This window comes from Pseudophryne corroboree, chromosome 1 (genome assembly GCF_028390025.1).
Source record: "Pseudophryne corroboree isolate aPseCor3 chromosome 1, aPseCor3.hap2, whole genome shotgun sequence".
Classification (NCBI taxonomy): Eukaryota; Metazoa; Chordata; class Amphibia; order Anura; family Myobatrachidae; genus Pseudophryne; species Pseudophryne corroboree.
Window position 1 is genome coordinate 646,675,749 of NC_086444.1, and position 16,562 is coordinate 646,692,310.

The 16,562-nt window shown below is 41.1% G+C and overlaps 1 pseudogene; it reads left to right on the top strand.

Annotated features, from left to right (window-relative positions):
* The first annotated feature begins 11,691 nt into the window (after positions 1–11,691).
* Positions 11,692–11,810, top strand: LOC134937718 (5S ribosomal RNA; annotated as a pseudogene).
* Positions 11,811–16,562: the final 4,752 nt, after the last annotated feature.

The window sequence follows — 16,562 nt, forward strand, 5'->3', positions numbered from 1 at the left end:
GAGGTATAGGGGACTGCTGGCACTGTCTCTCTCACCACCTACTGGGCCTCCTGAAGCGCTGTCACCATCCACTGAAGATCCGCTCCCAGCCATGCTAAACTCTGCCCCCAGCCACCCGAAGATGTGTCACCAGAGGAGGAGCTCCTTGGTCACATGAAACTCCACCCTGGTCGTGTTAAGCCCGCCCTTGCTCCAACTACCCAAAGATGTATCCCAGAGGAAGAGACCCCTGGTCACATGAAACTCCACCCCTGGCCGCACTAAGCTTCACACCCCTCCCTGACTACGTGAAGATTTGTCCCAGAGGAAGAGCCCCCATGTCACATGAATCTCTGCCCCCAGCCGCACAAAGCTCCACCCCTGCTTGAAGGTGGCCCGCTCTTGTGAAACGGTCTGTCCTGCCTCAGTGCGTGCTTCTACAGTTAACTGGGTTGGGTGAATCACAGTGTCCCTGCTGAGTGGAGTTGATTATATGCTCAATCCCTCTCTCTCCTGCTCACTCCCCCTCCCTCTCTCCCTACCTCTCTCTCTCTCTCTCTCTCTCTCTCTCTCTCTATCTCCTACTCATCCCCTCTCTCTCTCTCCAGCTCACTCTTCCCCTCTCTCCTGCACACTCTCCCTCTCTCTCTCTCTCGCTCCCTTCACTCCCACTACCTCTTCTCCCTCCTGCCCACACCCTCCCACTCTCCCCCCTCTCTCTCTTGCTCACTCCCCCTCCCTCTCTCCTGCTCACTCCCCCTCTCTCTCTCTAATGCTCACACCCACTCATTGTCTCTCTCTCCCCTCCCTCTCCTGCTCACTAACTCCTCCATCTCTCTCTCCTGCTCACTCCCTCTCCCCATCTCTCTCCTGCTCACTCCCTATCTCTCTCTCTCTCTTCTGCTCACTTCCCCTCTCTCTTGCTCACTCTCCCCCCTCTCTCCTGCTCACCCCCTCTCTTGCTCCCTCTCCCTCTCTCCTGCTCACTACCCCCTCTCTCTCTTGATCATTCCCACTCTCTCTCCCCCTCCCTCTCCTGCTCACTCCCTCTCCCTCACTCTCTCTCTCTCCTGCTCACTCCTACTCTTTTTCTCTCTCCCCTCCCTCTCCTGCTCACTCCCTCTCCCTCCCTCTCTCTCTCTCTCCAGTCCCTCCCCTCCCCTTTCTCCTTCTCATTCCCCCTCTCGATCCCTCTCTTTTGCTCACATCCCCTCTCTCTCTCTCTCCTGCTCGCCCCCTCCCTCTGCCCCCTCCTATCTCTCCCTCTTGCTCACAGCCCCTCCCTCTGTCTTTCTCTCTCTCCTGCTCAAACCTCTTTCAAGATTTTGCTATGGGGCCCATACGGTTCTAGTTACACCTTTGGCCTCAGGTGTATGTCAACTATTGCTGGACTGACAGTAAATCAATTATTTTTTTAAAGGATTTCCAAACTATTCAGTGGATACAGAATCAGATCACCATTGTTACCATCATGATCATCGGTCACAATACATGATGGTAGCAGCAGAGCCAAATTTAGACCTTATGTGGCTCTAGGCAAGATACTGGTTTGGGGCCCCCCTCCTTCAACAATCCATAGCACTGTATTTTCATTCCTGGTTGCGAGCGGCAACACAAAAGTATCCTGGTACATATGTAATGCGATCACGGCACGTACACAGACTACCAATAATCGCCCAGTTGCATGAATATCGGCATTGTGTACAAATCTGAATCAGGCCCTATGGCTTTTGGAAGTAGATGTGAAACCTGTGTAAACACTGGTTTACTTACAGGACTAAAAAGCATATACCTTAAACACACTTGATACACTTTAAATGGAGCCGCTGCGTCCACAGTAATTAACCTTTCACCTTTATGTTATTCACAAACCTTATGTACACAAAGTCGCACAGTGTACGCACTCTGCGTATGTACGCCTAAAGGGCGTAGTGACTACACAGTTTGTGTACACAGACCTATATGCTGATAGCACAATGCAGCAGCCCGAGTGGCTGTAAATACACTTTAATACCCTAGCAGGGAAAGGAAACACGACACCAGATTGTATTTAAAATGCCAGGTTCCAACACACCAACATATAATTACTGAAAGGGGGTTACAATAACAATACAATACAATAGAAAAATGGCTACAATCAATGGTACATACGTGTTTGGTTTTCGCCTGCGCTTCCCAGTCTGGTCCTCAGTCATCAGGGTAGATGACCTTCAGGTCTGTGATAGTTACCTGGCATGCAGCTGGCTCTTTATACAGTGGATCAAAACATAGTACAATAGACACTGTGTGCTCTTCTTCCATTGGTTCGGGGGTGGGACATATCCTGTGCACCGGGGATCATTGGTCAGCTCAAGATGTGGGCGATGGCTAAGACTTGAGAAGTGATTTCTGTTGTTTGCATTTGAGTTCCCACCCCATGACCAGTTAAACCCATCACATTAATCATACATAAATCTAGTATTATTAATAACTTAAAGTTGTAATATATGATAATATTCTTATTCCCACCAGATTAATATTTACGTGACTCTGAACAATATGATCCCACACATGATATGATTATCTATTTCCATCCTCAAGATATACATATATCCACATATATCCATATACACATATATATATATATATATATATATATATACACACATACATACATGCATACTCCTGCTATTACAATTTGTTAGGAATCATACATATATATATATATATATATACAAATATATATATCTCCAAGAGTTTAGACTATGAATGTTATTACCTCAGATTTCTAAATGTCTGGTTGTGTAATTTTGTTAGCTATTGCTAATTGAGTTTCTCCTCAAACTAGGTTCCTGGGTATTGTCTTTTTGTTTGTCTTGTCTTCAGACAAGACAATGACAATTCAGTATTTTATTATCTTCGACAGAAACTAGGCTACTGTAGAATAATAGGAGTAAACATATTCATAGAATATCAAAGCTTTGTGTAAATAAGGCTTAACAGGTCATGGGGCAGGAACTCAGATGCAAACAACAGAAATCACATCTCAAGTCTTAGCCATCGCCCACATCTTGAGCTGACCAATGATCCCCGGTGCACAGGATATGTCCCACCCCCGAACCAACGGAAGAAGAGCACACAGTGTCTATTGTATTATGTTTTGATTCACTGTATAAAGAGCCAGCTGCATGCCAGGTCACTTTGTGTATTTGAGTCTCTGGGAGTATAATTTATGGGTGACCCATCTTCATGCTATTTAGAAGAGAAAGCAGACAGTGGGTGATTCATGCAATATATGGATTAGATATATGATATGTCTTTGTGGCTTTTCCATGTGAGTACAAATTCCACTGTAATTACTCATACCACGCTCTAATACTCAGGACTGCGGGAGCGACCATACGCAAATTGCGATTATGTGCTTGCACGGCCGACTAAGTACGCACACGGAGGCCATCTATGTGGTGTTTGTACGTAATGTGTGTACTGTAATATTTTCTGACTTCGACACCTGTGTCACATTTAACGTAAATCAACTGCCCACATACAGTGGATGAACCATTTTGTATCTCCGAACATTTCTCATCTTATCAAAGAACATTGCTTAACAAAATTGTCAATAGTCCTTATAAGTAGATAGGCTGCATTCTCAGGATATTGGTTCAGGACCTTGTATTTCTTGGACTGGACAGGATCTAGGTGTATAGATGAGTGTGTAAAGGAGACTGCAATTCCACCTTCCACAGCAGTTGTATCCTCTGTGCCTAGGCCAGAATCTACACAAAGATATTTCGATTTGTAAATCCAGGACGCATATCGGGGGTCTGTCGAAGTCAAAAATATTACATAGAGAGAACATACAGACTCCACACATTATGAGTCGCTATGCTTGCAAATACGCGCAACGAGCACATCAATATATGGTAACATACGCATTTACACGGACATGCCACAGAGATTGATTAGACACATATTTCATACAGCACATAATTATAATAATATCAAGCGCCAGACATAATAATGATTTCAAATTATATAATGGAGTAACGTCATGTATGTGTATTATTGGAGCAGAGCAAGATAGACATGTCGTATTTGGTATTAAAGCAAGCAGATTAATGTGTAGATTCATTTGATACTTCTTATTAAGTTGTAGGACATTGCAACAAGTAGTTATGATTAAATGTATGAAAGCTAAAATCACTCTTATTAGGACAATAGACATTTCCAAGCAGTTGGTGGACAGAAAACTCAGGCCAGCCCTTTTGATGTCTTCAAGGCTGAACTTTGTTAGCATACGAAGAGACCAGTGACTCATCATGAATGAGAAAGTTCCCTCCCTTAGACTAGATGTGTGCACTCCCCCAAACTAGATAGCACATTGCTGAAGAGACACACAGGAGTCTCTGTCCTTTCCTGGGTGCTGTTCGAGATGCTGTCTGCCCAGTTCCTGTATTTATTTACAGAGAGAGAAAGAGTGATATGGAGGGAAGAATTTATATGAGAAAGATATGGTAATTGTATCGCTGGCCTGTAACTGTATGTATTAACTGCTTACTGTATAAATCGTAACCATGTAACTATATATATACTGTACATTGTGATATATTGAATACATAACCTTTTAATAACAAATATATACATCAATGAGCTTTAGAACTCAGACAATGTATTCTTTTCTCTTAAGGGGTGTAGTGTTTTGAGACGTACAGCGCACTTTTATCATATATGGTAATAAGATGCGCCTAGCGCCTGCAGTATATATTAGAGCGGGCATTTTATATATTTGTTAGAAAGCAATTTGGTATTTACAGGTCATTCTGACACGTTCGCACGCTATTGGTTGTCGCAGTGATGCAAACGGGTCAGAACTACGGCTGCGCTGCCCCCATAATGCGCATGCGTGTCATTGCCCAGCAACAGCCATCGCCAGGCAACGACTAGAAGAAAGAAGAAAGTGATCGCTAGCGCGATCGCAAGACGATTGACAGTGGGGCAGATACTCACCGTTTTCGGGGAGTGGTGAGTCCAACGCAGGTGTGTCCAGGCATTTGGAGGGCGGATGTCTGACGTCAATCCTGGGACCTGCATCGCTGGATCGATCGCACAGAGTAAGTAACTCTTATCCTGGTCTTTTTTACAGGAATTTTTTTTGCATAGCAGGGCTGCACAAGTGTTCGCAGCCCTGCTATGCAGAAATACACTCTCCCATAGGCGGCGTCTAGTTGATCGAACAGGCAGCAAAAAGTTGCTACGTGCGATCAACTCAGAATGACCCCCTTCATCCCTACCCTAATCCTGACCCTCTCATCCTAACCCCAAACCTCACCCTGAATATACAGTACAGTAGTGGCCATAATTGTGGAAACCTTTTTGAAAATGTGCATTTTTGAAGTTTAACAGCTTATAGCACTAATATATTTTAGAATTATACTAAAAAGCATACATCATTACATTGGCAATTTAATTTAGAACATAATACAACATAATACAATGAACTTTATAACACAATTTTACATTTTGAAAACAGTTATACGTACTAAACTGTGAGAAAGTACATTTCTTAGTTTTGCACAATATTCATTATTACGTTGGGACTAATTCAGATCTAATCGCAGCAGCAAAATCTTCCTCTAATGGGTAAAACCATGTGCACTGCAGGTGGGGCAGATATTACGTATGCAGAGAGAGTTAGATTTGGGTGGCTTATATTTTTTCTGTGTAGGGTAAATACTGGCTGCTTTATTTTACTCTGCAATTTGGTTTTCAGTTTGAACACACCCCACCCAAATCTAACTCTCTCTGCATATGTTATATCTGCCCCACCTGCAGTGCACATGGATTTGCCCATTAGAGAAAAATGTTGCTGCTGTAATCAGGTCTGAATTACTGTAGGTCTTTTGTTGAGAAGCATTTTGCTGTAATTACATACCTCCCAACATTGGTGGCATGCCAAAAGCACACCCAAGTCAGAAAAAGGATGGGGCCTAGGGAAAAAGAGCAGAGCTTCATGTCACTCCCATTTTGGGCACTGTGGGGTTGTGCCCAGTACTCTCCGAGATGCTGGGCTGCACCCAGGCTCTTTCTGCATAGATACTGTGCGCATGTGCACATCGTCTATTCACCCGCTGCTTACCGACTGCTAAGCATAGTTCGTGCTCCCCCCAACTGCCCCACCCTCCCCACTGTGGGACACTAATGTATTTACTGTTATTTAAAGTGCCATTGATCATACAGATTTGTCGCACACACTTTTTCTGTCATACTGTACATCCCCACAGCATAACACTAACTGGATGCTTCACAGTAGGTGTTGTTCACTCAGGTAGCAAAACCTCTCCAATTCTTCTGCGGACATATTCCATTCCATGACTACCAAATATGAACATTCTGGTTTTGTCACTCCAGATGACACTGTTCTATTGTTCTTCTGATTAATTCATATGCTTTTTAGCCCATTCTAATCTTTTCTGTCTTTGAGAGATAAAAGTGATTTTTTTTTCCTTGGAATTCTGGCATTTAAGATAAAATATTGAAGTCTGCGTCGAACAGTCCTAGCACTGGTGTTTACACACCACATTCACATAAATTATTTTGAATTGCCTCAGACAATTTTTTTTTATCAAGCACAGTATTTTCATTCTTCTATCACAGCATGGTATTGTGGATCTTTTCTTACCTTTACCACTTTGGTTTTGAATGAACTGAGGGGGTCATTCCGAGTTGATCGCTAGCTGAAAATGTTCGCTGCGCAGCTATGATGCAAAAAATGGTACTTCTGCGCATGCGCGACGTACTTTCACAACGGCCGATGTAGTTTCACACAAGGTCTAGCGAAGCTTTTCAGTTGCACTGCTGGCCGCAGTGTGATTGACAGGAAGTGGGCGTTTCTGGGTGTCAACTGACCGTTTTCAGGGAGAGTTTGAAAAAACTCAGGCATGCCAGGAAAAACGCAGGCGTGGCTGGGCGAACGCAGTGCGTGTTTGTGACGTCAAAACAGGAACTGAACAGTCTGAAGTGATCGCAAGCGCTGAGTAGGTATTGAGCTACTCTGAAACTGCACAAAATTATTTTGTGGCCGCTCTGCGATCCTTTCGTTCACACTTCTGCTAAGCTAAAATACACTCCCAGTGGGAGGCGGCATAGCTTTTGCATGGCTGCTAAAAACAGCTAGTGAGTGAACAACTTGGAATTATTTTGTATCTCTTTCTAGGTGACCAGTCGACTCTCTTTACTTTGCTTGTCATCCTAAATAAGTTACACAGTTTACTGCAGGAAATGAAAGTAAAAAAACTCATAAACTGCGACCAACTTAGTGATAATCAAACAACAAAATAAGTTGTTTTACTGTCAATTCTAGTAGCAACAAATGTGAGCTTACTCATGCTAACACCTTATTGGATCCATTTTGTGGCATCGCAACACCTGATTGGCTCTCAGAAAAAACACTCATATTGGTCAGTTTTCAGTTGAAGAAATCCACTCTCTTTACATAACAAAGTCTCCTTATCCTTATTTGACTATAACTTTTTATGTAATAAAGATAATTCATTGCAGTGAACTGCATTATATTGTGTATAAAATTATCTCTCCAGTGATATATAACTTCTTATGATTTTCCTTAAAAATAATGCAGTTAAATGCAATGAAAACCTAAAAACAGACATTTTCCAAAAGGTTTCCACAATTTTAGCCACTACTATAACCCCAATATCCTGACCCCAATCTCAATCCGCTAAAGCCTACACAACCATAGTACCATATCTCTAACCCAAACCACTGCACCAACCCTAATTCCCTAACCCTAAGTTTTTCCCTCTTAGTACTATAAAGGTGGATGGCGCTCTCCCCGCTGCTCCTTACATACAAAACACAATTAGGATCTGGTAGAGTGCTAGGGATTAGAAGGTAGCTATGAGGTGGCATCTGCAGTTGGGTTGTGGTGTGGTGGGTTAGGGTAATGCACAGTAATGTATGTGTCTGTGCCCTTCTTAGTGCCTATGACATATAACGATGGTGATGAGTAATCACCACAGACTATGGTGGGCTTATGTCTCCTGGCTGTGTGGCACAGGGCTTTCATTTGCATTTTCACACTGCAAGCACTGTTAATATAACAGTGACATTACTGGGCTGTCAAGGTAATTTCACAAGCTAGACACTGACTACCCAACAACCCTGCAATTGATAGATGTCAGTATAAGCTTACAGGGAGATTGTAAAGCCCAACAGAATATGCTGCGCTATATAAGAAACTGTTAATAAATAAATAAATAAATAAATACAGGGAGACAGCCCCTCACCCCCCACCCCCCTTGTTTTTTTTTCCAAGTACACTATAGGATTTATTATTATGGCAGGTGGAAAGTGGATAGGACTGCCTTATATTACATGTATATTAAAAGTAATTTTCATGTACAATGCAGACAATGGGACTTTGGGGGTATGGGCAAGTCCACGTGATGTCATGATGTCACACAGTAGTTGTGCAGTGCTACTCTGGGAACGTTTTGGACAGGCCAAATTTATTTGTGGGGCATGTTCAATGGCACCTTGGGACCCATGGGGTCCTAAGTGGGCACCTAGGTAGCCTTATGGAAATTCCGGGCCTGGGTAACAAACCTCGGCCAGTCTGCATAAGCCAAAACTTACTCAGACTTGCCATCAGATTTGGCCAGTTGGTTTAGGAATTCTGCAGACTCTGGGCCTGGCATGCCTACAAAATATTTGCAGCTAAGGATGGAGGGGTTGTGAGTGATATCTCAAGGCTCATTCTTCACATGTGCAGAATTGGTCTTGCACATGTGCCACCTACAAACCCTTGGATTTTTACCTAAAACATTGAGTTTGCATACAAATCTGAATCAGGCCCTGAGTACATGAGAACATACCTCTGTCACAGAGAGAGGACCGCTATAGATGAAACATCAATGCTCATTCTATATGGATACATAGGCTGGTATCCAATTAGCCCTGATCATTTTTCTGAAGATAAAAACGCGTTGACCGATGGTCAAATTATAGCCCTTTTTTTTTAAAGTCCAATTTTCAGCTGATAATGATGAGCGAGTGCTTGAGCATAAGAAAGTGTAAACTTCTAGGGAGTGTGAGATTAGGGACCTTCACACAGGGAGTGTTAGGGTTAATAGTTAGGGATGTTATACAGTTAGGTGTTATGGGTCATGTTTAGGGTGGGATGTCAGGCCCTTTTGTTTCTAATAATAGCTAGGGTCTGCCTCATTCCCCGCCCACCCACCCCAAAACATTTTTTCTTTTGCTGGTTGGGGTTTGTCAACCTCTATGCAGAGGGAAAGAATGTCAGTCCAGAGGCTATTGCACTGCTTTATGGAGGTGCGCTTTCTCTTTCAGTACATTGAACTAGTCTGACTTATCCAACTGCGAGGCACTGGCTGTCTGGCCGGCCCATTATGGTTTATTGGTAATGGCCAGTTGGCTTGGTTAAGCATATGTCGTGGACATCATAACAGCATAAGTCGTAACATCACTGAGCAGATGACCATTCTTTCTTTGTGCCACCATACTTAGGGGTCTATTCATGAAGCAGTAAAATTAGTGGAGAAGTGAACCAGTGGAGAAGTTGCCCATGGCAACCAATCAGCTGCTCTGTTTAATTTTATAGTATACAAATTATAAATGTCACTTCAAGGCTGATTGGTCTTCTCCACTGGCTCACTTCTCCACAGTTTTCATTACTTCATGAATAGACCCCTTAATTTAAAAGTTTTTTCTAAAACAAGAAAAGGTTGACCGATTTTAATGGCATTTCGTGTCCGTGTCCGTGTCACTATTTTAGATAAGTTTAGATTTTTATGGTTAGTAGTTATGGCATGGGCATTTTAGAGAGGAGTGGACCCACGTGCAGCCTTTGTTGTGGGCCCCATCCTCTCCAGAAGCAAGACTCTGGTATAATGCCTAGTTCCTGGAAACATCTCCAGTGTGCATGCGCAAATCACACGGTACTCCAAAGGAGTATGTATAATATATGTGTGCAGGGTGTGCGGTGTGGGTCCCCATTATAGAAACATCTAGAAGTTATGGGATAAACATATAGGGACACTCAATCTTACATCTGCCAATGGGGGGTTTACACATGGAATCTGGAATAAGTATCCGGACCCATGTGCTATCAATGAAAAAAGGGTCTCTTATCGAGGATTATGCTTTGCATGCCTGAGGCACATGAAGCATAATCTCTCATAAATGCCAGCAGCAGGATAATATTGCTGGCTTTGGGGTTAATAAGATAGCCCTGGGGGAATCCATTAGCAGCTGTAAATTACCGCTGCAAATTGGATATCCCCCGTAGCTAAATATAGTCATCAGATATTGTTATATCTATGGCCTCTCATATGTGTATGTATTCACAACGGTGTTGGGATGGAAATCCAGCCCAGGAAATTTCTGGAACTAGCACTAATGGGGGCAGAGTCTGTTGAGGGGTGTGGTTTAGAACAAAAAAGGAGCGACCCGGCACTGGTCATACAAAGATACACATTTAATATGAAAATACCAAAATTGGACAATTTTATATATAAATCCTCAAATCTGTGTCCAGTTTGGTGGTGCGCCCAGAGCCAGGAAGAGCATATGTCACAGAGGGGAGAAGAAAGAAGGCTCTTGTGTGGGCGCACTCTTAATTAATCGAAATAACTTACAGTAATTATCAAATTAATCATAAGTAATGCTGATAAAACATAACTTTATTGCGATATTTCTTAAAATCAGTGTAATTGCCCATTGTAGAAAATATGATCCAAAGTAAGTTCCGTGCATACCATTGGGTTGGATTGAGAAAAATATATAAAATGTTCTGGTCCTGCCTCAGGGAATGAGATAAGAAAGGATGTAGACACTTCAAAGACGTACATCCATTTCAACCCGACCAGTACAGACAATCTGTATTTATGAAACCACTATATGGTCAATTGAGTAGTAAGTCTGTCAGGGTCAAACTTATTGACAAGACAGTACAAAGTTCATACTGCTTGTCAGGAAACTGCACAAATGTGCATTAATATCAGTGATCTACTTTTTATTACTGTTACTGTGTTTGGCCACAGCGGATCTGCCCCTTCTAGCAGCAGCATATAAGTGTATATTTGAACGTAGGCATACTTAGACCTTATATATGATTTGTACCTGTATCTTTTAGAGATTTACTCTGTACTCAGTGTGATTGCTGCTTTGGGCCTAGCTGGTTCACCTTTCCCAGCTGCAGCATTTTTGTGATTGCACCTTTACTAACGGATACATCTGTGTTTAACATCACGGAGCCCTGATAGGCCCAATCATAGTTAACATTGAATGTGTGTCCTTTTGGTTATTCAGTCATCCACATGGCCATTATAGTAACATTGGCCTCTCTCCTATGTACACAGGCATTCTGCATAGCTGATAAAGAAAAAATTGTTTAAATATCTTTATGTCACGGATGAGCATAACCACAGACCTAGTGTATACTTCATTAGTAACTCCTATAGCCTAAATTTTAGGATTACTTCATTATATGTCACAAGCAAACTTGTGAGGTCTCTATTTTTCACTACTTTCATTTCCGTGGACTCTCATCTATGATCCAGGGGCACAATACCACAGTTGTGGGATTTGATGTCTCCTGCCTAACATAGAAAGCAGATCCACACTTTTATTCTTGTGATCAAACTGTCACATCCTCTTATTTAGGTGCACTCTCATTGGAGTCTGACCCACCTTCTCTACTATCAAACCACACTGCTAATGCCCGATCTCGTCCGATCTTGGAAGTGAAACAGTGTTGGGCTGGGTTAGTACTTGAGGAGGAGACTCACAGGGAATACCCAGTGTTGTAGAGTATCAATTATTTTATATGATGTGCGGTATGTGACATCAACAGCAGCATCACCACTTGTTTCTAAATTTTCATTAACTTTCTTCTGAGATTGTACATAGTTTAATCTGAAGGACCAACATTAGCCCTCCAAGTATATACATAGATATAGGTCTTCAAACACATTTGTGCAGTTTCCTGACAAGCAGTATGAACTTTGTACTGTCTTGTCAATAAGTTTGACCCTGACAGACTTACTACTCAATTGACCATATAGTGGTTTCATAAATACAGATTGTCTGTACTGGTCGGGTTGAAATGGATGTACGACTTTGAAGTGTCTACATCCTTTCTTATCTCATTCCCTGAGGCAGGACCAGAACATTTTATATATTTTTCTCAATCCAACCCAATGTGCACGGAACTTACTTTGGATCATATTTTCTACAATGGGCAATTACACTGATTTTAAGAAATATCGCAATAAAGTTATGTTTTATCAGCATTACATATGATTAATTTGATAATTACTGTAAGTTATTTCGATTAATTAAGAGTGCGCCCACACAAGAGCCTTCTTTCTTCTCCCCTCTTTGAGGGGTGTGGTTTATCAGGACCAGGATACTCCCTATGTATAAGGCTTGATTAATAGCCTTCCTTGCATCATTAGCTGCAGTTGCATCTGAAACTTTATGCTATTGCTCCTACAAGCCATTTCCTGGAGTACAGCCTTGCATTCGATTGTGCAAGGATTATGATGCCCACTTTCAGGTTAATATTTATTTTAGGTTGATGTTGGTCGAGTTTGATCAATGTTGATCGATTTTAGGTCAGTTTTTTTCAATGGTGGGCCTCCAGGGTTAGAAGAATACACATTTACAAATAAGTATAAAAATCAGCTGCTAGTAAACCTGGAAGCCCAACATCGATTAGGACGATCTGAAATCGATCTAATATAGACCAAAATCGACCTTTAGTAAATATACACCTCAGTGTCTAAAGATGCTGCAATTATACTTTGTGCTTCTTCAGGGGCTGCCATCAATCAGAATATTAAAACATGCACCAGCCTCTATGCTAGGTGCAGATCATTTGAATGAGTATGGCCTCCAATGTGAGTGATATAGCATCTCTGCATGCAACCACTTCCAGCAACACACCTGTGTCCCTCCTATAATACATCTACACCACACTACATCTGTGTATGATGGGCCACCCCCCGTAACCACCCAGGAACACCTAAGCCATTTCTAATACACTTCTTTGCATGTGTGTCAGAATTTGTACTGTGACTGCACAAACACCATCAGGACACATGTGCTGCAACGCAGATGTACATGTGCAGATGAAAAACATCACTTAACTGCGTCCAAAATCATCAGCAAGTCTCAGAATCAGAACCATAATGTTTTACAGTATACTATGCCATAGTGGTGCTTGCTCTGGAAAATAACTACAAAACATACATGCATGTTTAATTAAACATTGCTAATTTGCTACCCTTCTTTTTCCTGATCTCACTCATTATAAAAGTGTTCTGAGGTGCATTAAATAGTAAATAACAAGTGTGTGTGTGTGTGTGTGTGTGTGTGTGTGTGTGTGTGTGTGTGTGTGTGTGTGTGTGTGTAAACAATCTCGCATTGATATTGTTGGAGATACACTCTGTATATCAACGTCCTTCGGTCATCTGTTTAATACCCTTGAACATCAGTCTGTGGTTCTGTCCTTAGCAACAGGCTGGAGACCAGAAATAATGAGACAACACACAGGAGATAAGTAGAAGCTCAGCAAGTCATTTCTGATCTGACTCATTGCTTTATGAGCCTTTATTTATACATAAATGAACAAAGGAATAAAGGTATGGCAGTGTGTTAGCCAATCAAAGTACACCGTGTGCAAAGATATGGCAGTGTGTTAAACAATCAAAGTACACCGTGTGCAAAGATAAATAATGATTTAATTAAACCAATTATAGCATTCCTGTATGTATATTCTTATCACTATTTGCTCATTAATTTAATGAGAAGGCCTTTTTCTTATCGCCATCTGGACATTAATCTTTAAAGCCTTCTTTCTATTGTCACCTGGACATTCCAAAACATACTCCTTTAATGTTCTCATTACGCAATTAAAGTTTTATCTTAGTCTGGGAGTTAACTAAATGTCCTTGTGACTGCAGCTGGAGAAATCATATTGCTCTCAACAAAATAGTTTCTCACAGAAATATCTATGTAATTCATTTAAGGAAATTACAAAATTACATATACTAGTTGGCTATGTTCATTGATTATTGCAATGAACATTCTAATCAATACCAAATTATGAGACATAGAATCACATCCTACTTATTGGGTTGAAACTTATTTTATAGCATTATGTGTGCTTTTAGTTATTAAATACAAAGCTTACAACAGTTATAAAGATGATTTTATATTTAAAACTGTTCAAATTCCCTTAAAATGCTTTAAGGTCATTTTTCTGGGCGTCTTGCCAATATCTGGGAATCTTGCCAAAAAAACTCCTATAATCTGCAGGTGTGAATTCTTTTAGGCTTATTAGCCTAACGAGCTAAAAGGGAGTTACTGCCCTTTCAGATTATCATTTTTAATAAGCTACTAACTTCTTATCATATAATAAGTTTTGTTTATACAAGTACAAAAATTCACTTAATAAATTCTTAAAGGGGTAGGTAGGATTAATAACCCATATATAGCTGATCCTTGACCATTATCAATATGTTGGAGTGCATATTTCTTATACAGGTTGCTAGGGCTAAGGGTCTCATGCATATATCAGATAAATGTCAGCATTACTTATAAACCTATAAAAAATAGCTTGAAATACATCTAGAATGGCTGCCATTATACAAAATGGCTGATAGCTGCTTTAACATAATGCTGTCTCTTTCAGTCCCTCCTTTTTATTATAATCTGACATTACAGTATATCTGGCATTACAATTTCTCTGCCTAATGAGTCTAAGCAGACAGTCTAGCTATGATGGTGCTAAAGGCTATATCGCCGCAAGATGGTGCTTTTACTCTGACGGAAGGTTGATGACCGTTCACTCTTATCCATCAAGGTAGACTGTTCACAGCTCTTTCTTTCCAGACTTTTCTGTAAGTCCTTAAACTTGGAAGTATCAAAACCTTTCTTGACTTGTTTCTTGCAAAATGAAAATCAGCAAAGCAGTATCTTAAAACACAGAAATATTATAATTGCTAAGCCAACAATTTTTAACAAAAACATGAAAATTACATCAGCAATCCATCCTTTGGATCCACTAAACCAATTAGTAGGATTAAGCCATGATAGGCAGTCACCCAGTCAACCAGTTAGCCATGATATCCAGTCACCCTCTAGAGTGTCAGGGATATTGTTTTTGTTGACATATGCTTTTTTTCGTTTTCTATTTCTTGGACATGCCATTGAGCCACTTGTGCATTATCTGTTTCATTAGTGATAAATGTACAACACATTCTACCTGTCTGGGTATATAATGTCATGCAATAAGTACTGATGTTCCCAATATAATGACCCACAATGGCCTGTCTAGTTTAGGCCCAATTGGCCTCTGCATGTTTGTGTATTTCATTGTTCAAACTTAACTTGGGCAAGTTTGCAGTGGGACCCAAGTTTCTCTCTCTCCTTAATTTTCACAGAAGTGGGCGTGGTCAGCAACACTTGATATGGACCATCAAATCTGTGCTCAAGTGACTTTCTCACGTGTCTTTTCAGATACACCCAATCTCCTGGTTAAAGCTTGTGGGGATTCAGATCTGCTCCTGAATCTGGGAGAGAGGCAAAAACTAGAGAATACAGAGGTGTCAGTTTCTTCAGTAAGACTTTTTTAACATATGCAGTCAAATTACCATATTTATGCTGTAACTCTTGTGGATAATAACATCCTATCTTAGGTATGCTATTAAACAAGATTTCATAAGGTGAATAACCTGTAGTCTTACTAGATGTGGTTCTAATACTGAACAAGGCTATTGGCAAACACTCTAACCATTTTTTTTCCATTGTGTCCTGCAAAGCTCTCTATATTTTAAGCTTGAGGGTTCCACTATATTTCTAAACCCTGCATTATGCGTGTCATAACTTCCCCTGAGAAATTAGTGGCTCTATCTGACTCAATAGTCTCTGGTACTCCATGTCTGCAGACAACTTCTGATAAAATTTTCTTGGCTGTGTTTTTTTGCTGTTGCTTTGGCTACTGGCCAGGCTATATTTGGATATAGTCAATTTGCAGTCTCTAAAATGGGAAATAGCTTTTAGGGATGGCTCCAAGGGTTGTCTTGACTTTTTTTCCTTGATTTGAAATCCCACATATCCAGCAAGCTTGTACAAATTTAGCTGAAGCTGGGTAGAATCCTGGAGCTATCCATCTTTCTGGGACTAAGTTTCCCATCTGATCTTTTCCTAGGTGTGTGAGTCCATGGCTGACTTGACACATAGGTGGATATAAGCTTCTGGGTAAGCATAACTTCTCTTCTAATTTCCATAAGCCAGTTTCTTCTTCTTGTCTGGCTCCTCTTCTCTGCCATGCTCCTTTTTCTTCAGGACCTGCTTGTTCCTGAAATTTCTACAAATCCTGTAGATCAGGCATTTGACGCATTGTTCCTTCTGTTTCTTTTGTCTGTGTAGTGTAGATTGCTACCTTCACTGGTTGGTTGGTTGGTTGGTTGGTTGCTTTCTTTATCCACAGGCTACTCTCTCATTCTCTCCTGCTTTGTTCTGAAGTTCAATCAGTGTAGCATAATCAGGCAATTTGG